At 46.5% G+C, this 23,127-nt stretch overlaps 1 pseudogene; it reads right to left on the reverse strand.

Moving 5' to 3' along the window:
- Nucleotides 1-13,726: 13,726 nt before the first annotated feature.
- Nucleotides 13,727-22,192, reverse strand: LOC102264847 (PI-PLC X domain-containing protein 1-like; annotated as a pseudogene).
- Nucleotides 22,193-23,127: the final 935 nt, after the last annotated feature.

The following is a 23,127-nucleotide window of genomic DNA, read 5'->3' on the forward strand; positions in this document are numbered from 1 at the left end:
TTTCAACCTACAAACTCCTCTGAAGGTTCTCTAGCCTGCCTGACAGGCTTGTCTGGCCACATGTGATTGCTCACAGCCTCCCAACCGTGAGAGACACGAGATGCTTTAAACCTTCTAAAAACAGGTTCTTTAGAGAAGTTAGAAAATTATTAGTATAAGTATAGTGGGCTGATTAGAAATTGTATTGGTGAAGTGTTTTTCATTTGTTGAGCCAATGTTTGTTGCTAAGTCTCTACATCCCCTGCCCTTACACACATTAATGAATATATAGAAATAAGTATTAACCTTTGATATTAATCACGTTAGACATTAGGCTAAGTAAATTCTTTCCTTAACTAAAACCCACTACACCCTCACCCTATAGGAATGTAACTATTTGGGTGGCGTCTGTTTTAAGAATAATCACCCCTGGAGAAATGAGTGTCCTGGTTGACTGACCACTGTCACAAGGAGAGGGTCATAAATTGTCAGCAGGCCCTCTGGCCAGAAGATGATGTAACATCCCTAAGACCTCTGTATACATTTGTATGAAGCACTTGACTTTGATAAAAGTCAGGACTGCTGACCCCGTGTGACTTTTGCATAACATCTCAGTGTATAAAAGTAGACCATGGAAAATAAAGAATTGGGATAAGTTCCTCAAAAAACTGGTCTCCCCATGTCTCTCTCTCTCTCTCTCTCTCAAACTCTGGCTGAGTCTCCATCAGGAGTGCGGAACCCGCCATGCTTACTAATTATGCCTGGGCTTCTAAGATCCGACGGGGGAGGCCTCAGTGTCTCCTCTCCTTCGAGAGAACGGAAGGATGCCTGTGGCCTACATAAGTGGTGCAAACTTCTTGTCTTGAAATTTTATTGGTCTCCCGAATAAACCAAGCTACTCAGCCTCTTTTCTCCACTGAATTTTCCTACTGAGCTATCCTCATTCTATTACTCTTTATATCTCTAATTAATATCTAACTGAAGCTATTGTATCCTGATCCTCGCCAATGCTGTCCCCACTTCGAACTCCCTGGATCAGCCGGGGCTGGACCCCAGCAGGAGATTTCTCAAAAAATGAAAAATGTAACAACACATGACCTAGCAGTGTCATTCTTGTATATTAAAAAAAAAAGCACAATGTTAATTAAAAAGACACATGTACCCCAATGTTCCTTGAAGCACACCATTCACCAAGACATGGAAGCAACTTAAATGTCCATCAGATGATAGACAGATGAATGGATAAAGATGTGGTATATATATACTATGGGACAGTCGTTGTTGTTCAGTCACTAAGGGAAATCATTAAGGGAAGTCACTCACTCGTGTCCGACTCTTTGCGACCCCATGGACTGTACCCCACTGGGCTCCTCCACCCATGGAATTTTCTAGGCAAGAGTACTGGAGTGGGTTGCCATTTCCTTCTCCAGGGGATCTTCCCAACCCAGGGATCGAACCAGGGTCTCCCACATTTTGGGCAGACACTTTACCGTCTGAGCCATCCCGGAATCCCTATGTATATACTATGGGACACTCATTGTTCAGTCACTAAGTCATGTCCCACTCTTTGCGACCCTATGGACCCTACCCCTCCAGGCTCCTCTGTCCATGGAATTTTCCAGGCAAGAACACTCCAGTGGGTTGCCATTTCCTTTTCCAAGGGATCTTCCTTACCTAGGGATTGAACCCATATGTCCTTCTTGACAGGCGGATTCTTCGCCCTGGAGCCACCAAGGAAGACCTATGGAATGCTGCTCAGCCATAAAAGGAATGAAATAATGCCATTTGCTGTAACATGTAAGGTATAATACTTAATAAAATAAGAAAAAAAATACTGTATGATATCACTTATAGAACCTTAAAATACCACAAAGTAGAGAATATAACAAAAATAGGGGCTCACAGATAGAACAATCTACTGGTTACCAGCGAGGAGTGGAGAGGGGAAGGGGCAATACAGAGTTGGAGGAGTTGGAGGTACAATGTCTCAGGTGTAAGATGAGCTCAAGGATGTATTGTGCAACATGGGGAATATAGCCAGTACTTTGTAATAACTATAAATGGAAAGCAATCTTTAACAATTGTATAAGAAAGAAAAGGAAAGAAAGAGCGGGGAGGAAGGAGGGAGGAAAGCAAGGGAAATAATGGTGGTTTTTGGAGGTCACAAAGCCAATAATGATTAGGACCTTTTTAGCTAAGGAATTTAGAATGTAACAGTGGCCTTCCACAGGCGGGGCAGAGGGAGTGGCCCACATCCAGTGCAGGCAATACTGGGGGGCATTGCCCATGAAGAGTTTTATTACAAGAATAAAACCAAGTAAAAGCTGGTTCTATTTTTATTACCATCTCCATACTTCAGGATTTTTAAATAGTGTCAGTAATTAAATATTTTTCCCCTGCAAAACCAAATTTTGTTGGTTTAAGTTGTAAAAGTTTGTTGTCATATATGTCAGGTTTTAGTATTTTATTTATTATTCACAAGATACAAAATTTTAGTCTGTATATATACACATATATATACACATATGCACACACATATGTGTAGATAGGTGTGTACATATATATGTAATTTCATACGGCCACAGTTTTAGTACTTCTCTTTAAAAATTCACTGTCTTCTATGAGGGGGTTAATTAAGAGAAGACTCTGTGAAACATTTGTCGCCAACACAGGCTGCCATGTTACCATTTCTCCATTCCACAGAGCATGCTTAATGGTTTGCAACGCCTTGGGACCACTTCCTGCACAGCCTGCAGTCCCTGAAGGAATGTACTAATATACACCCCAAGTTCAAACAGTTGATTCTAAATACATAGTGAAAAACCCAATAGAAGACAAACACGAAGTAAACAAAGGGAAGAAAGAAATGCAAATTACTCAGAAGAAAAATAAAGATTACCAGAAAACAGGAGAAAATGTTGAACCTAATTGGTAATAAAAGAAATGCAAACCAAAACAATAATGGAATACGACTTCTCACCATGAAAACGGACAGAAGTTGAATGAAAGCATTGAGTAATAACAAATGTTTCCTCTAAATTGAGGATGAGAGGTTGGAAAATGAGTGCTCATGTGTTGTTGTGAAAGCATAAAGTGATGCAACTTTCTGAAGGACAATTTGACAGTATCTAGTAAATTTATCCAGAGAAGGCAATGGCACCCCACTCCAGTACTTTTGCCTAGAAAATCCCATGGACGGAGAAGCCTGGTAGGCTGCAGTTCATGGAGTCGCTAGAGTCACACATGACTGAGCGACTTCACTTTCACTTTTCACTTTCATGCATTGGAGAAGGAAATGGCAACCCACTCCAGTGTTCTTGCCTGGAGAATCCCAGGGACGAGGAAGCCTGGTGGGCTGCCGTCTATGGGGTCACACAGTCGGACACGATTGAAGCGACTAAGCAGCAGCAGCAGCAGCAGTAAATTTATCAATGCATGGAGCCAATTAGCAAGACGTTGTTTGGAATTTACATTGCAGAAGTATTTATGCAATTTCACGAAGATTATATATATGATGTTCACTGCAATATTTTTTCCCACCATCCTAGAAAAACTCTTGGGTCCCTTCCCCACACTCCCCTTCCCCGATGCAACCCCTGTTCTCAGTTCTATCAGTAAACATTAGCTTTGCCTCATCTAGAACTTTCTGTAAATGGAGCCTACTGTATGTACACATGTAGTTGCTTTACAGTGTTGTGTTACTTACTGCTGTACAGCAAAGTAAACCAGTTGCATGTATGTGTGTATTTGTATATATGTGTATGCATCGTCCTTTTTCAGTTTCCTTCCCATTTAGGTCACCACATAGCACTGAGGACAGTTACCTGTGCTATACAGATAGTTCTCATTAGTTATCATGGCATTACTCTCCAAAATATACAAACAGCACGTGTAGCCCAGGATTAAAAAAAAAAAACACTCAATAAATGGGCAGATGTAAATAGACATTTTTCCAAAGAAGACATACAGATGGCCAACAAACACTTGAAAAGATGCTCAACATCACTAGTTACCAGAGAAATGCAAATCAAAACTACAATGGGGTATTACTTCACACCAGTCCAAATAGCCCTCATCAAAAACTCTACAAACAATAATTTGGAGAGAGCGTTGAGAACAGGGAACCCTCTTGCATTGTCAGAAGGCATCTAAATTGGTACCACCGATATGGTGAACTCTATGGCAGCTCCTTAGAAAACAAAAAATACGATGACCATATGGCCTACTCCTGGGCATTTTCCTGGAGAAAACCTTAATTCAAAAAGATGCATGCACCCCAATGTTCACTGCATCACTATTTACCATAGCCATGACATGCAACATTTTTTTAATTATAGCAAAAATGGGAAAAACAAAACAACCTTGAAGCAAACAGTCTCTAAACAGGGAGTCAAATTGCTAGGTCTTTGTAAAAGCAGAGACTTAAAGATAATAAACAAAGCAAGAATCACGTATCAAAACCAAGTTCTATGTTAACATTCTAATAGCAGAAAAGATGATTTTATAATAAAAGAACTAGCACACCCTCATTTTTATCTCCCTGTCCCAGGAACTCAGAATGCTGAGCCAATGTTAAATGAGATCATGGGTGATTTTGTTCTTTCTTTGTACTTTTCTACCAACTTTATATTTTCTGTTATGAGCATATATTAATTTTTAACAAAGTTATACAGTATCATTTTCAACATGTAAAGAATACATCTGGATTTTATACATTCACAATCATTCTTCTATTTCTCCACGAGATGGCAGCATAAGCACAATAAATATTTATTCATACACAGAGAAGGCAATGGCAACTCATTCCAGTACTCTTGCCTGGAAAATCCCATGGACGGAGGAGCCTGGGTAGGCTGCAGTCCATGGGGTCGCGAAGAGTCGGACATGGCTGAGCGACTTCACTTTCATGCATTGGAGAAGGAAATGGCAGCCCACTCCAGTGTTCTTGCCTGGAGAATCCCAGGGGCGGGGGAGCCTGGTGGGCTGCGGTCTACAGAGTCACACAGAGTCGGACACGACTGAAGTGACACAGCAGCAGCAGCAGCATACACACATATACATATGAGTGAATACATTTGGATTTTATAAAGTACATTCATTAGCATATTTCTGTTTCTCCTCAAGAGGTCATCATATGCACAGTAAATATTTATTTATACCCACATATACATCGGAGAAGGCGATGGCACCCCACTCCAGTGCTCTTGCCTGGAAAACCCCACGGACGGAGGAGCCTGGTGGGCTGCAGTCCATGGGGTCGAGAAGAGTCGGACACAACTGAGCGACTTCACTTTCACTTTTCACTTTCCTGCATTGGAGAAGGAAATGGCAACCCACTCCAGTGTTCTTGCCTGGAGAATCCCAGGGACGGGGGAGCCTGGTGGGCTGCCATCTATGGGGTCGCACAGAGTCAGACATGACTGAAGTGACTTAGCAGCAGCATACATATGAGCTATTTCAAATCCTGAAAGATGATGCCATGAAAGTGCTGCACTCAATATGCCAGCAAATTTGGAAAACTCAACAGTGGCCACAGGACTGGAAAAGGTGAGTTTTCATTCCAATCCCAAAGAAAGGCAATGCCAAAGAATGCTCAAACTACCACACAATTGCACTCATCTCACATGCTAGTAAAGTTATGCTCAAAATTCTCCAAGCCAGATTTCAGCAATACATGAACCATGAACTTCCTGATGTTCAAGCTGGTTTTAGAAAAGGCAGAGGAACCAGAGATCAAATTGCTAACATCCGCTGGATCATGTAAAAAACAAGAGAGTTCCAGAAAAACATCTATTTCTGCTTTATTGACTATGCCAAAGCCTTTGACTGTGTGGATCACAATAAACTGTGGGAAATTCTGAAAGAGATGGGAATACCAGACCACCTGACCTGCCTCTTCAGAAATCTGTATGCAGGTCAGGAAGCAACAGTTAGAACTGGACATGGAACAACAGACTGGTTCTAAATAGGAAAAGGAGTATGTCAAGGCTGTATATTGTCACCCTGCTTATTTAACTTATATGCAGAGTACATCATGAGAAACGCTGGGCTGGAAGAAGCACAAGCTGGAATCAATATTGCCGGGAGAAATATCAATAACCTCAGATATGCAGATGACACAACCCTTATGGCAGAAAGTGAAGAGGAACTAAAAAGCCTCTTGATGAAAGTGAAAGTGGAGAGTGAAAAAGTTGGCTTAAAGCTCAACATTCAGAAAATGAAGATCATGCCATCCAGGCCCATCACTTCATGGGAAATAGATGGGGAAACAGTGTAAACAGTGTCAGACTTTATTTTTGGGGGCTCCAAAATCACTGCAGATGGTGACTGCAGCCATGAATTTAAAAGACACTTACTCCTTGGAAGGAAAGTTGTGACCAACCTAGATAGCATATTCAAAAGCAGAGACATTACGTTGCCAACAAAGGTCCGTCTAGTCAAGGCTATGGTTTTTCCTGTGGTCATGTATGGATGTGAGAGTTGGACTGTGAAGAAGGCTGAGCACCGAAGAATTGATGCTTTTGAACTGTGGTGTTGGAGAAGACTCTTGAGAGTCCCTTGGACTGCAAGGAGATCCAACCAGTCCATTCTGAAGGAGATCAGCCCTGGGATTTCTTTGGAAGGAATACTGCTAAAGCTGAAACTCCAGTACTTTTGCCACCTCATGTGAAGAGTTGACTCATTGGAAAAGACTCTGATGCTGGGAGGGATTGGGGGCAGGAGGAGAAGGGGACAACAGAGGATGAGATGGCTGGATGGCATCACTGACGTGAGTGGATGGACGTGAGTCTGAGTGAACTCTGGGAGTTGGTGATGGACAGGGAGGCCTGGCGTGCTGCAATTCATGGGGTCACAGAGTCAAACATGACTAAGCAACTGAACTGAACTGATACATATGGGAAAATACATTCAGATTTTATGAAGTAAATTCATAAGCAGCCTTCTATTTCTCAATGAGAGGGCAGCTAAAGTACAGTAAATATTTATTCATACCCACACACTTTCCCCACCTGATGTGAAGAACTGACTCATTGGAAAAGTCCCTGATGCTGGGAAAGATTGAACACCGGAGGAGAAGGGGATGACAGATGATGAGGTGGTTGGATGCCATCATGGACTCAATGGACATGAGTTTGAGTAAGCTCCGGGAGTTGGTGATGGACAGCGAAGCCTGGTGTGCTGCAGTCCATGGGGTCACAAAGAGACAGACATGACTGAGCAACTAACATATACATATGAACTGACATATACATATGAGAGAACACATCTGGATTTTTAAATTACATTCATAAGCATTCTTCACGAAAGGGCAGCATAAACACCGTAAATATTTATTCATACACACATATACATATGAGAGAATACATCTGGATTTTATAAATTACATTCATTAACATTCTTCTATTTCTCCATGAGAGGGCAGCATAAGCACAACAAATATTGATTCATACACATATATACTCTGCAGAGTCCCTTGATCTGCAAGGAAATCAAACCAGTCAATCCTAAGGGAAATCAGTCCTGAATATACATTGGAAGGATTGATGCTGAAGCTGAAAATCCAATGCTTTGGCCACCTGATGCAAAGAACTGACTAGTTCTTTGACTGAATGCAAACTAGTGCAGCCACTCCAGAGAACAGTGTGGAGATTCCTAAAAAAAAAACTGGAAATAGAATTGCCATATGACATAAACACCGAGGAAACTAGAATTGAAACAGACATGTGTACCTCATTGTTAATCGAAGCACTGTTTACAATAGTCAGGACATGGAAGCAACCTAGATGTCCTTTGGCAGACAAATGGATAAGAAAGCTGAGGTAAATATACACAATAAAATATTACTCAGCAAATAAAAAGAATGCATTTGAATTAGTTCTAATGAGGTGGATGAAACTGGAGCCTATTTTACACAGTGAAGTAAGTCAGAAAGAAAAACACCAATAGAGTATATTAATGCATATATATGGGAAAGATGGTAACGATGACCATATATGTGAGACAGCAAAACGGACACATAGAAACAGACTTTTGGACTCTGTGGGAGAAGGCCAGGGTGAGATGACTTGAGAGACTAGCACTGAAACATGCATATTACGATATGTGAAATAGATCACCCATCCAACTTTGATGCATGACATAGGGCACTCAAAGCCGGTGCACTGGGAAAACCCTGAGGGATGGGATGGGGAGAGAAATGGTCGGGGTTTCAGGATGGAGAAGATATGAACACCCATGGCTGATTCAACTCAATATATGGCAAAACCCACCACAATGCTGCAAAGTAAGTAGCCTCCAATTAAAATAAATACATTAATTTAAAAGAAAAAGACCCATGTACATGCTGTCTACAAGAAACCCACTTCAGACCTAAGGACACATACAGACTGAAAGTGACAGGATGGAAAAATACATGCCATGCATATGGGAATCAAAAGAAATATGGAATAGCAATCCTCTTATCATACCTTAAACTAAAGACGATTACAATAGTTAAAGGACACTACATAGTGATGAAGGGATCAATACAAGATGAAGACATAGCAATTGTAAACACCTATGCCCCCAACACAGGAGCACCTCAATACATAAGACAAACACTAACAGACATTAAAAGAGAAAGTGATAGTAAAACAATCATAGTCGACTTTAACACCCCACTCACACCAATGGACAGGTCATCAAAACAGAAAATTAATACAGAAACACATCTCTTAAATGACACATGAGATGAGATGAATCTCATTGGTATCTTGAGGACATGCCATCCAAATGGAGAAGAATACACCTTCTTCTCAAGTGCACATGGAACATTCTCCAGGATAGACCACATCTTGGGTCCCAAATCAAACCTCAGTAAAATTAACAAAATTGAACTTGTATCAAGCATCTTCTCTGACCACAACACTATGAGACTAGATATCAAGTAGTAGAAAAAAAAAACTGTAAGACACACAAACACGTGGAGATTAAACAACATGTTTCTAAATAACCAACAGGTTACTGAAGAAATAAAAATGTAAATCGAAAACTTTCTAGGAAAAAATGACAATGAAAACACGACAACTCAAAACCTATGGGATGCAGGAAAAGCAGTTCTAAGAGGGAAGTTTGTAGCAATACGACCCTAACTCAACAAACAAGAAAAGCATCGAATAGACAACCTCAATTGACTCCTAAAACAACCGATAAAGAAGAACAACAAAAAAATAGCCAAAATTAGTATGTGGAAAGAAATCATAAAGATCTGAACAGAAATAAATGAAAAATAAATGAAAGAAACAATAGCAAAGATTAATAAACTAAAAGCTGGTTCTTTGAGAAGATAAACAAAATTGATAAACCTTTAGCCAGACTCATCAAGAACAATAGAGAGATGAATCAAATCAACAAACTTAGGAATGAAAAAGGAGAGGTTACAACAGAAAATGCAGAAATACAAAGGATTATAAGAGACTATTATGAACAACTCTATGGCAATAAAATGGATAACCTGGAAGAAATGGACAGATGTTTAGAAAAACTCAATCTTCCAAGACTGAACCAGGAAGAAATAGAAATTATGAACAACCCAATTACAAGCTCCAAATCGAAGCTGTGATTGAAAAATTCCCCAAAGCCAAAAGCCCAGGACCAGGTGGCTTCACAGGTGAATTCTATCAAACATTCAGAGATGAGCAAATGCCTATCCTTCTAAAACTCTTTCAAAAAACTGCAGAGGAAGGAACACTTCCAAACTCATTCTGCAAGGCTACCATCACCCTGATATGAAAACCAGACAAAGACAAGACCAAATAAGAAAACTACAGACCAATATCATTGATGAACATGGATGCAAAAAAATCCTCATCAAAATTTTAGCAAACAGAATTCCACAACACATCAAAAACCACGATCAAGTTGGGTTTATTCCAGGGATGCAAGGATTCTTCAATATTTGCAAATCAATCAATGTGACAGACCATATTAACCAGAGGAAAGCTAAAAATCATATGATAACCTAAATAGATGCAGAAAAAGCCATTAAATTTAAAATTTTAAATTATTAAATTAAAAATAAAGTTTAAAAAGAAATAAACTAAAAAAAGTTTAAAAAGTTGAAATAACTCAAATGTCCATCAACTGGTGATCAAATAAATAAAACATGCAATGCAAAATTATTTGGCCATCAAATGAATGGAGTTCTTATACAAGCTATTCAATGCTAGCGCTCTGAAATGATTATTTTAATTAAAAGAAGCCAGGAACAAAAGGCTGTGTATTGCATTATACTGTTCATGTGAATGCATATGTCCCAGATTAGGTAATGCTCTAAAGACCGAAAACAGAGGAGTGAATGAAAGGGCCCAGATGAAGGGCAAATGGAAAATGTCTGCCAACTGGAGAGTGTTTCCCATTGGAATGATGAAAATATTCTAGAATGAGGCTGTGGTTATGGTTATTCAACCTATGAATAAGTTACAAATCAATGAATTATACAGCTTAACTAGTAAATCCATGGTACAGGTACAACATGTCAATAAATAAAATGCTTTTTTTAAAAAAAAAACTACTGAAATTAACTTCTATGTCCAGGAATATTATCCTTCAAAAGCAAAGGAGAAGGAGATATTCTCATATCAACAAAAATTGGGGAATTCATGCTCAGCAGATAACTTGTCTGTAAGAAATGTTAAAAGAAGTTATTGACACAGGATAAGATGATATTGAAGAGAAACTATGAGTTAAGAAAGACTGTTATGTTGAAGTTTGACAGAAAACACCAAAATTCTGGAAAGCAATCATCCTTCAATGAAAAGTTAATTGAAAAAATAAAGGAAGACAAATTGAAATGAAGGGGGTTTTCTTATTATTAATTGGTAAAAGATAAATGCTTGTTTGGGCTTCTCCATCTTTGCTTTTCACCAATTATGAGTCTTCATAATTAAAGTGGGTTTCATGTATACATGATCTATTTTCACTCAGTGGTAAAAAATCCACCTGCAATGCAGGAGCCATAGCAGGTGTGAATTACATCTCTGGGTCAGGAAGATCCCCTGAAGGACAGCATGGCAACCCACTCCAGTATTCTTGCCTGGAGAATCCCCGTGAACAGAAGAGACTGGTGGGCTTACAGTCCATGGGGTGGCAAAGAGTTGGGACACGACTGTGCAAGGCAACAACAGCAGACGTATGCCTAACAGAGACTCTGAAGATACTAAAAATAGATGAGAAAATTCTCAGCCTAAACAAAGGAAAACAAACAAACAAAAAAACCTAGATCGTAGAGCTGAATTATGAAAGGTTTTAGGCAATAAAATGTCTCCCAACAGTAGTGTAAACAGTGTGTTCCACACAGGAGAGAGGAGTAATTTTTAATACTCACTTAATAGAAAAATATTCCAGTTACATTCATAAATTAAAGGAAATGAAAATGTTCAGAAAACAAACATAGTATAAAATCTACTGATTGTTTTATGTCTAATTAAGACTGTAAAACTGTAAGGGAATTTTTAAGAAAAAATATCTGTGAAAGTTTAAGCAGCCCCCAATGAAAAGAGTTGGACATGACTAAGCGACTGAACTGAACTGAAGCAGCCCCAATGAACGTAATTTTATTTTCTTTTTTCCCATAGTCTCAAAATAATTGACAATTAAAGAATTTCACATTAAAACATATTTTTCAATTTCAGCAGGATATTTCATATTCAGATATAAGATTTTTCATAATAAAAAAGTTTGTACCTTGCAGTGAATATTTCGTTTCACTGATTTAGACATAAATAAAATCACATTGTGTGTCTTTGCCTTGACCATCTTTGTGGCATCACTGTGCATTTAGAATCAACTGTTTGAATGTGTGTCTCGTACGCAGGGTTATTGTTACCATCTTTCTAAATTCCATATATATGTGTTAGTATACTGTATTGGTGTTTTTCTTTCTGGCTTACTTCACTCTGTATAATAGGCTCCGGTTTCATCCACCTCATTAGAACTGATTCAAATGTATTCTTTTTAATGGCTGAGGAATACTCCACTGTATATATGTACCACAGCTTTCTTATCCATTCATCTGCTGATGGACATCTAGGTTGCTTATTTTGATATATGGCAAAACCAATACAATATTGTAAAGTTAAAAAATTAAATTAAATTAAAAAAAATGAATGTGTGGACTGTGAAGTTCTTGGGTCATATACTCTTGAAGCCTAGCTTGAAGGATTTTGAGCATTACCTTCCTAGCATGTGAAATGAGTGCAGTTGTGCGGTAGTTTGAACATTGCCTGGCATTGCCCTTCTTTGGGATTGAAATGAAAACTGACCTTTTCCAGTCCTGTGGCCACTGCCAAGTTTTCCAAACTGGCTGGCATATTGAGTGCAGCACTTTAACAGCACCACCGTTTAGGATTTGAAAGCATTCAGCTACAATTTAATCACCTCCACTAGCTTTGCTCGTACTGCTGCTTCCTAAGGCCCATGTGTCTGCACTACAGGATGTCTGGCTCTAGGTGAGTGATCACACCATCGTGGTTATCCAGGTTATTAAGATTTTTTTAAACAGTTCTTCTGTGTATTCTTGCTACCTCTTCTTAATCTCTTCTGCTTTAGTTAGGCCCATAACGTTTCTGTCCTTTATTGTGCCTGTCTTTGCATGAAATGTTCCCTCCGCATTTCTCATTTTCTTAAAGAGATCTCCAGTCTTTCCCACTGTATTGTTTTCCTCTGTTTCTTTGCTTTTTTCAAATCCCTTGTGAGTATACACTGGAAGTGACAAATAGATTCAAGGGTTAGATCTGGCACACAGAGTACCAGAAGACCTGTGGATGGAGGTTCTTAACATTGTACAGGAGGTGGTGATCAAAACCATCCACGAGAAAAAGAAATGCAAAAAGGCAAAGTGGGTGTCTGAGGAGGCCTCACAAATAGATGAGAAGAGAAGAGAAAGGCAAAGGAGACACAGAAAGATATAGCCACCTGAAGGCAGAGTCCCAAAGACTAGCAAGGAGAGATAAGAAGGCCTTCTTAAGTGAGCCACCAGGGAAGCCCCTTATCTAGTAAAAGGGATTTCTCAGTGGGATCGCTATGCGCTCAGTCCCCGCCTATGGACACTATGTCATAGTGCCTCCTCCCCTCCCCAGCTGGGGGTCACCGTCTGCTAGTCTCAGTGCCTGGGGAGAGGGGGCACCCCAGCCTCTCCCATGGGGAAACCACAAACCTGAGAACCAACAAACCCGTCGGCCCAGATGAATTCGCCTGCGACAATGTTGGTATGGCCGGTGGCCGACCCTGGGCACTGGCCCCGCACCCATGCCCAAAAGCAGGGGAGCCCCCACTGGGTCAGCTTCTCCAGGGACCAGGCCAGGTGGACGCGGACAAACTCCAGGTTCTCTGAGTGCACTCACCTTTAATTATCCCCTCACACCCTGCAGTCACCGAGAGACACACGGAGGACCGAGGAGACCATGGACCCTGCCACCTGGCCCCAACTCGGCAGTCACCCACATTCAGTGGACGCGTGGACGGATGACAAGCCCCAAAGGACAGGGCTGAGAATAGCCTCCGCAACGCCCAGCTCCTCAACGTGCCAACGGACAGCCCCGAGGCGCTTCCGGTTCAGGCCGGTGACGTCACAGGATGCGAACGAGAAGCTGCCTCCGCAAGGCCCAGCTCCTCAGTGCGCCGTCCCTCAGCCCCGAGGCGGCTTCCGGTTCAGGCAGGTATCGTCGCAGGACGTGACTGAGACGCAGCCTCTGTGATGCCCAGCTCCTCACATGCGGCGTCCTTCAACCCCAAGCAGCTTCCAGTTCAACCCGATGACGTCACCAACAAACCCGTCAGCCCAGATGAATTCGCCTGCGACGGTGTTGGTACGGCGGGTGGCCGACCCCGGGCACTGGCCCCGCACCCATGCACAAAGGTAGGGGAGCCCCCACTGGGTCAGCTTCTCCAGGGACCAGGCCAGGTGGACGCGGACAAACTCCAGGTTCTCTGAGAGGTTGATGCCGGCCACCATCAGCCTGCCTGGGACAAGAGAGGGGCTGCTGTTCATGGTGCTGGCTGTGGGGTCAGCCGCCCACGTGTGCGGCCACTAACCCACGGAGTCATGTGGCCAACCAAACCGTGTGGTCACCGACTCACGTGGTCCCCACCCACGGGGTCACTACCCCATGCAGTGATCCCTTCACTGGCCACCAACCCCCGTGGGCACCCACCCATGGGGTCACTAACCTGTGAGGGCATGCGCTCACCTGTCCACATGATGACCGACTCACACCGTCACCCGCCCAAGGGGTCACCCACTCACCGGGTCAGCAACTCACATGGTCACCCACCCTGCACTCAGCAACTCAAACTGGTCACCCACCCACACAGTCACCCACCCATGCGGTCTCCAACCAACACGGTCTCCCGCCCATGTGACCAGTAACCCATGGGGTCACCCACCCATGTAGTCACCCACCCATGTGACCCCTAACCCATGGGGTCACCTGCCCATGCAGTCACCAAGCTGTGCCATCACTCACCCAGACTCTGGCCTCCGCAGAGGTCAGAGATTCAGATATCCGACAGAGACCAAAGTTCAGACAGCAGGGGCTCACAGGGGTGTTGATTCATGAATTTCTCCTGTTACAGAGGGCAGGCGGGCTGGACAGTGACCCCAAAGATGTCCATGTCCTGGCCCTGTGTGGTGGACACAATAATGTCCACATGGATGTCCACATCCTGTCTACATCCTGACCCCCTGTGGTGGACACGGTAACGTCCCCAAGGATGTCCATGCTCTGGTCCCCATGTGCTGAACAGAATAACGTCCCCTAATACATCCTGTCCCATTTCTCCACTTGAACCCAAAGCCAGCCCCATGCACTAGGACATGCATGTGGCCAGGTGTCCCGGTTTGAAGGCAGCACTCCCCTGGGTGGCTGCAGCTCTTCATGAGCTCCAGGTGGTGGACGAGGTCTCTGGGCTTCACCTGGTTCCCCCACCAGTAGGGGATACCGGGCCACAGTTCTGCATGCTGACTCACGGATGCCTCGTCCTTGTACGACAGGATGACCTGATGGCCCTGGGACCACAGCTGGTGCAGAGTCAGCATCTCCTAGGGGGAGAATTACCCGGGTGCCTGTGAGACATGTGCACAGGGGTTATTGGGGTGCCTTGTGACACAATGTGTCAGTTATTGGGGGTGTCTGAGAAGCTACAGTGATGTGTGGATTATTAGGGTGTCTGTGAGCAGTGATGGGCTGGTTATTGGGTTCTCTGTGAGAAGAGACAGTCATGGGTGGGTTATTGGCATGTCTGAGTAGAGACACTAGTGGGTCGATTACTAGGGTGTCTGAGTGGAGACAGTGATGGGTGGGTTATTGGGGTGTCTTGAGCAGTGATGGGTCGATTATTGGGGTGCCTGAGTGGAAACAGAGGTGGATGGATTATTGGGGTTTTTGATAGAAAATGGCAGGTGGATTACTGGGGCATCGTGAGGCATGATTGATGGATTTTGGGGGTGTCTGAATAGAGACCAGGCAGGGTGGATTATTGGGGGTGCCTGTGACCAGTGATGGGCTGGTCATTGGGGTGTTTGAGTGGAGACAGTGGTGGGTGGATTACTGGGGTTCCATGAGCAGCATCACCTGGTGCCTGAATCAGCCTCACGCAGTGAGTGGATAGTCTGATTACAGTGAGGCCTAGTGCTCCCACCACCCCCGCTGCCAAGAGCATGGGGAGCCTGTGGCCCCTGCTCACACCCCATGGGGACACAGCATGTCCCCAAAGATGTTCTTGATGCAGCCCATCAGGTACTCGTGCAGGTCCTCCATCACGCCCTTGAAGTTCCTGCATGCCAGGATAACCACCTCCTGGGGGTGGTTCTCCAGCCACTCTGAGATCTCTGTGAGCATGTCCTGGGTGGGGGTGGGGTGAAGGGCCTTGTAGTGAGAAACAGAGGGTCATGGGTGGGGAATTCCCCCAGCACAGCCACTCTACAGACAGGTTGGGGTGTCCTGACACACAAAGACATAAAGCATGATGCCTGCTCCCAAGGGACCCAGCCTCTCTTGAGTGGCAGTGGGGAGCCGTGGCATTGCTCTGGTGTGCTGGTGTGTGTGTGTGTGTGTGTGTGTGTATGTACACACTCCGGTAGGTACAGGTGCACACACAGGTGTGCATGTGTTCAGGGTCTGTGTGTGCACGGATATGCATGTGTGTGTGCATGCACAGCAGCAGAGAGCATTGCTTATAATATTGTGTGAAGTCTGTACTCCAGGGAGCGTATGAAGCCAGCAGGGTACATGCACACTGAGGCCCAGGACAGAACCTCCAGACCCCAAGGGTCTTTAGGTTCTGTGGTGGGGGCACTGGGGACCGAGGCCAGAGTGAGACATTGAGTGACTTGGCCAGCAGCCGAGAGAATGGACTGGACACCCCAAAACTGGACACAGGAAAAGACGTGTCAGGGACCTGGTATAGCCAAATTCTGGGAGACACCCCAGAGGCCAGGGGTGCAGGTGTGAGTTTAGAAATGCACGTTGGTCGGGAATTCTGAGTGACTGATGCCAGAGGTCAGCCCTCTCATGCCTGGAGTGGACGTGTGTCTGTCCCATTAGAGGTCAGTGTCTTCTAATGGGAGGGGACCTGTGTTGTCCCCTTAGAGGTCAGCCTCTCCTGCCTGGAGTGACTGTGTGTCCATCTGAGTGGATGTGTGTCCGTCTGAGTGGATGTGTGTCCGTCCCCTTAGAGGTCAGCATCTTCTAACTGGAGTGGACCTGTGTTGTCCCCTTAGAGGTCAGTGTCTTCTTACTGGAGTAGACCTGTGTTGTCCCCTTAGAGGTCAGCCTCTCCTGCCTGGAGTGACCACATGTCCACCTGAGTGGACGTGTGCCCATCCCCTCAGAGGCACTCCCCCTCCTGCCTGGACCAGACGTGGTGTCCCTGGCTGGCGGACCCCCTGTCCGTACCCCTGCCCCCACCCCCACCTCCATGAGGGCTGTCATGTACACCATGTGGCCAGAGTGCAGATTCCTCTCAGTGCCCTCTTCCATGTGCACCATCTGCAGGTCCTCACGCCAGCATCCACGTGCTTCATGATGCTCAGCACCTGCACACAGAGGTCGGTCATCTGTGCTGGGCACAGAGGGCAGCCCCCCACTCAGGGGCTGGGCATGCACTGAGGATGCCCAACTGAGGGCCACGTTGGCCACTGTGAAATCAACCGTGTTGGTGCTGCTGGGGTTGAGGCACTGCTTCTGGGAACAGGGTCCCCATGGTCACTGGTCATGTGGAGCACAGAGCCCGGGTCGAGACTGTGGTCTTGGTGGGGTGTTCCTGCAGAGTCAAGCCTCACCCTCCTTCAGGCAGTCCCTGGGTGGAAGCTCCCTGTGGGTTCAATGCCAAGGCTCCATGACACCCAAGCTGGACCCTTGGACATGAGGATACACTAGACCCACAGAGGTCTGTGCCCACCCCCACAAACAGCACTAGGAAAGGCAAGAAGGAATCAAGGGAAGAGAACAAAAGGACGAAACATCTGTCCATGACACAAAGAAGACAGGAGAAAGCAAAAAATAACTTTAACGTACATTGAAAAGTGAAAGTTGCTCAGTTGTTTCCAACTCATTTTGATTCGGTGGACTGTAGCCCACCAGACCCCTCTGTCCATGGAATTATCCAGGCAAGATTACCGAAGTGGGTTGCCTTTCCCTTCTCCAGATCTTCCCAACCCAGGATCGAACCCACATCACCCTCATTGCAAGCACATTCTTTACCAACTAGCCACCAGGGAAGCCCTAATATAAATTCGTAGCAGAAAATGTACTGTGTTCTCTACAAGGAGTCATAATGGAAAAAGAAAAAAACATAAGGATAAAAAGTGGGGAAGAAAATAATAGATTCTCTCTATCCAAAATAAAAGAAAAAGCAAAAAACTAATATTAACATAAACTAGTAGCAGAAAATGGTACTGTGTTCTCTACACAGAGTCATAATGGAAAAAGAAAAAGATATAAGGATAAAAAAATGGGAAAGGATGTCACAGCCCCCTCCTCCCTGCAATCCAAATTAAAAGAAAAAACAAAGATTCATATGAGTATTGTCAGCTATTGTCAGGCACTTGCCATCCACCTCTACAAGGATTAAATGAAGTGCTGCTGCAGCCGCTGATCTTAAACACCCCCTGAAAGACCACCACTTGTGCCCCCAACCCGCACACACCCAGGTCTCTTTGGGAGCCATACCACTTGAGACCATGGCACCGAGGTCCCCCAGTATGGAGGGGACTCTTCCCTGGAGGGACACAGAAGAGAGGGACCCAGCACCAAGGGACCCTCCGAGCAGAGGGACCCCAGTCCTGCAGGACTCCCGGGCTCTGGTGGACCCCCTGCTGCTCACTCCCTCCTCTGGGTGTGAGCTCTTAAGGCCAGGCTTAGGCACCTGATGCAAGCAAGAATGTAGTTGTTCCCATTCCAGCCCTGGCTCTCTGCCAATCAGATCCCCTGAGGAGGATTCCAGCAACCAGGGACCTCCCAGGAGGAAGCAATCACACAGGTAAGAGCTGTGCTTGACAGCCTCTTGTCCTCTTGGGAGGACCAGCCCAGGAGCAGAAAAACCAGGAATATGAGTGCCCCTCAAGTGCGGGTACAGGAAGGCAGGGGCCATCTGTCCCGCCCAGGTGGGCCCCTGCTCCTGCGGGCACCTGAGCCCAGATGGGTTTTCTACCCCATCCTGCATCCACCCCCTGGGTAATGTGTGTGCCAGTGACAGGACCACTGTCAATTGGGTGCCCCCTCCCCACAGACAGGGCCCCCACCATTGACTCCTCTCCATCCTCCACAATGACTGCATCCCACCCTGGCTTCTCTGCACCCCATAAAACCCCCAATCCACCCTGGAGAAGCACTACAGGGGAGGGGTGTGAGTGCGTGCGTGTGTTCTCAGTCACTTCAGTCGTCTCGACTCTCTGTGACCCCATGGACTCTAGCCTTCCAGGCTCCTCTGTCCCTGGGACCTCCCATGTGAGAATACTACAGTTGGGTGCCATTTTCTCCTCCATGGGATCTTCCCGATCCAGGGATCTAGCCCAGGTCCCATGCATTGCAGGCTGATTCTTTACCATCTGCACCACCAAGAAAGTCTCCCTGGAGGGGGTGCTGGGGTGCAAACGTAAACCCACCTCAGAGGACATGGGAACTCAGCTGTTGCTTATCTGGGACCAGGAAGGAGCTCTGGTGTCAGCTCAGCTGCACAAAGGTGGGACCCAGCCTCCCCCTTCCCCTCCCAGACGGTGATGCTGTTAGTCCATGGGTCCCCGTTCTGGCTTCAGGCTGGTTCTACAGTCAAGCTGTGTCCTTTCCTACCTTTCTGGGAGGCTCTCTGGGTGGGGAAGATCTCCTGGAGGAGGGCATGGAAACACACTCCAGTATTCTTGCCTGCAGAATCCCATGGACAGAGGAACCTGGCAGACCACATTCCATGGGGTCGCAATGAGTCAGACATGACTGAGCGACTAAACAGCAATTCTGCTTTACAGCAGGTTTGTTCTCAATCCCGTTTCCCCAAGAGGGATAAGGACACCGCCCCCTGTGGGTGACACTAGCGGCTGGAGCTGGGTCCAGGGCCCGGGCATGCCCGCAGACCCTCACCTGGGTGGTGGGCCTCTTGAGCTGCTGCAGCAGCCTCGACTCCTTGTGAGAGATGGGTGACTTCTTGTTCAGGCAGTAGGTCATCATGCTGTGGCTCCCTGCAGGCAAACCAGGCGGGGCACACATCACCCCCTGAGCCTGTCCTCTGTGCCCCTAAGCTGCCCTAAGGATGCACAGCTATAGCGCCGCGGGGTATGGCGGAGTCCCGAAAGTCATATCCACTGAGTCCTGGGGACTGAATCTTGTCTCGAAATGGGGTCTCTGCAGAAGTGAGAAAGTGAAAGTCAATTTATTTAAGGAATCCCGATTTTGGGACAGGAAAGGCTTAAAATGGCTTTTGATTTTATGGTTTGTTGTTTCCCAGGTGGTTTTCATGGCAGAGAGCCCGCTTGCCAAAGCAGGAGGCGTAAAAGATGCAGGGGTGATCCCTGGGTTGGGAAGATCCCCTGGGAAGGGAATGAGAACCTACTCATTATTCTTGCCTGGAGAATCCCATGGACAGAGGGGCCTGGTGGGTACAGTCCATGGGGCTGCAAAGAGTCAGACAACTGAGCACAGACAGACCCTCTCTAGTTACAACTACTTTGAAGTTATTCATAGTATTTTCAGGCTCTTTATGACGCCAATGTTGTGGTCACTGATGTGTGGTTTTACTTATTCTTTTCCCTTTTAAATCTGTGTGATCTGTTTCAGAGACAGTGTGGAGAGGTTCACACTTTAGCAGTCACCTGGGGACAATCCAGAAATCCTTTGCTTCTGTCTCTGAACATAGGTTTGGACTAGCTTTATTTCTTTCTCTGTTTTTCTTTTCTTATTTATTCTCAGGGTCAAGGGATGGGAAGGAGGATTTACAAGTTCATAATATAATTTGATTTGATGATGTTATGGAAGAGTAGATGGATGGGTGGATAGATAAGTGGATGGATGGATGAATGGATGGTGAGTGGGTGGATGGATCAATCAGTGGATGGGTGGATGATGGATTGGTCGGTGGATGGATGGATGGATGGATGGATGCTGGATGGGTGGATTTATGGATGGATGGGTGGGTGGATGGGTGTGTGGTTAGATGGATGGATGAGTGGATGGATAGGTGAGTGGGTGGATGGACAGATAGATGAGTGGATGGGTGGGTGTGTGGGTGGATGGATGGATGGGTGGGTCAGCAGCATGTGGTCCATGCACACAGTGGTGTATGAGTCACCATGAAAAGGAGTGAAGTTCTGACACAGGCTACATCGTGGATGGACCTTGAACACACGATGGTCAGTGAGAGAAGCAGACACAGAAGGACACATTTTACCTGTCCATTTATAAGAGATGTCCAGAACAGGCAAATTTACAAAGACAGAAGCAGATGAGTGGTGCCTGGGCTTGGGGGAGAGGCATCATGAGTTATTTTGTAAGGGGAACAGGAAGGAGAGCGGCCAGGGGCCCCTCTGTGGTCCTGAAGACTCGGAAGCCTCCTCCTTGTGGGGCCCCCACAGCTTTCCCCACGGGAAGCACCTGGAAGGGCCGAGAGACTGGGTCCACGGTTCCCTGTCTGCTCCACACTCTCAAGGGCAGAGCCGTGTGGGGGCCCCTCCTCCCAGGCAGGGTGGGGTGGCCAGCATAGAACCCCACAGCTGTGGAGAGGGTGAGAAAGAGTCTAAAGCTGCCTTCCATAGAAAACAACACTTCCTGTTTGTCCAACTGTCCATGTGTGCTCCCAGCGGGCAGTGCCCAGGGTCACAGAGCCAGGGCAGGGCCCAGTGTCTGCACGGCCAGAGGAGTGCCAGTGGAGAATGGGGCACGTCTGCACCTTGAGGAGGTGAGCAGGGTGCTGTCTGGCAGGGACCCTCCCCTCCCAGGCCACGGTGTCTGGTGGCCACCCCTCAGATGGCCTGAGCACAGCAGTGTCACCCTGGAAGTGCCCGCCTGCCTGGTCACCACTGGCCATCCCCAAATCCAGATGCCTGCCCATAGCTGAGCTTTGCAGCACTTTTTGCAAGCAAACTGGCTGGAGTCAGAGGTTCCTCATTTTAATTAGATAGTTCTGGTACCACTTATCGAGTTGTTTTGGGGGCGGGTGGACCCCTTAAACTTTGGGCCCTCCAGGTTCAAGTGCAGAAGGTGCTGCACAAGCTCTGATGGAAAACGTGGGTGGAAAGGTGAGGGGTCCCCAGGAGTAGGACAGAGTGGCTGAGAAAACACAACCCCGCCCCCCAGGGAGGCCGGCATGTGTCCTGAAGGCAGGCTCTCGGGGTTCTCGTACCTTCCGGGTTGAATGGGATAAAGTGGACAGACAAGGGAAGGTGCTGGTGTGTGTATGTGTGTGCAGTATGTGTGCATGTGTGTTTGGTGTGTGTGTGTGCATGCGTGTGTGTGTTCAGTGTGCCTGTGTGTGCCTGCATGTGTGCATGTTTGGCTCTGAGGCTTCCCACACTTGGACCTGTCTTGCAGCCGCATCCCCGCTGCTGAGCCGAGCCTGCGGGGCCTCACCTGGGATGGAGAGGTGGTGCAGGGGCATGTCTCAGAGCTGAGAACTCAGCACCAACATCCAGTTGGTGTTCACCTTGGTGGCACAGGAAGGAGCCGGGCAAGCTCAACTGCCAGCCCATCAGAGGCCGAGCCTGGGCAATCTGGGGGAGGAAATGGGGTGTTGCATAATGAAAACAGGACATACAGAAGACCCGGTGCTGGCGGCGTGGAGGCGTGGCTCTAAGGAACTGGTACCTGTGGACTTCTCTCCAAGAGAAAGGAGGATGGGGTGGTGGAGAGGGGAGAAGTGCTCTAGAGACAGAGAAACAGACACAGAGAGAAATGGACAGAGACATGAAGAGAGACAGACAGTAGGGCGAGGAGGCAGAGAGACACAGAAGTTTAAGTGGGGGTTTGAGGAGGAGCAAGGGAGCGGGGAGACAGGGACCAACAGACAGACCCCAGCAGCTCAAGTCTGCTCTCCCTGAGGCTCGAGCTGGCGACCTCCTCCAGAGGGTCCCCCTTCCTCGCACTGTGCACCAGCCCCCTCCTCTTGGGGCTGAGAGGGGCCCAGTCGAGCCTGTGGGCTCCAGGTATGGGGGCTTCCATCCTAGGGGCGATGGAGCCCAGGCACAAGGTCACATGCCCGTCACTCCCCAGAGGCGGTCTCTCGATCTGGTGGTGTTGCTGCAGTAAAAGTGACTGGACAGGCTCCCAGGATGAAGCACCCACCTGAGCAGCTAAAGAAGCTGGGAATGCCTCCAGTCAGGGTCTGAGTGTCCCCTCTCTCCTGTTATGGGTGGGTGTCCTGGTGGTCTGCATGCCATCAGGACTCCTTTCATGGCAAACACACGCCTGGACCTTTATTTTTGTGTTTACTGCTCTCCATGGACAGGGGTTGTCTCTATTCTTAAGGTCCCCTCTCTATAGTAATAGTCCCCTTCTGTTGTCATGGTCCCCCTCTACAGTAATACTCCCCTTCTATTGTCATACTCTCCCCTGTACAGTGATAGTTCCCCTTCTATAGTAACAGCCCCCTCTAATATCATAGTTGGAGAAAGGCATGGCAACCCAC

The sequence above is a fragment of the Bos mutus genome, chromosome X (assembly GCF_027580195.1).
Source record: "Bos mutus isolate GX-2022 chromosome X, NWIPB_WYAK_1.1, whole genome shotgun sequence".
Classification (NCBI taxonomy): Eukaryota; Metazoa; Chordata; class Mammalia; order Artiodactyla; family Bovidae; genus Bos; species Bos mutus.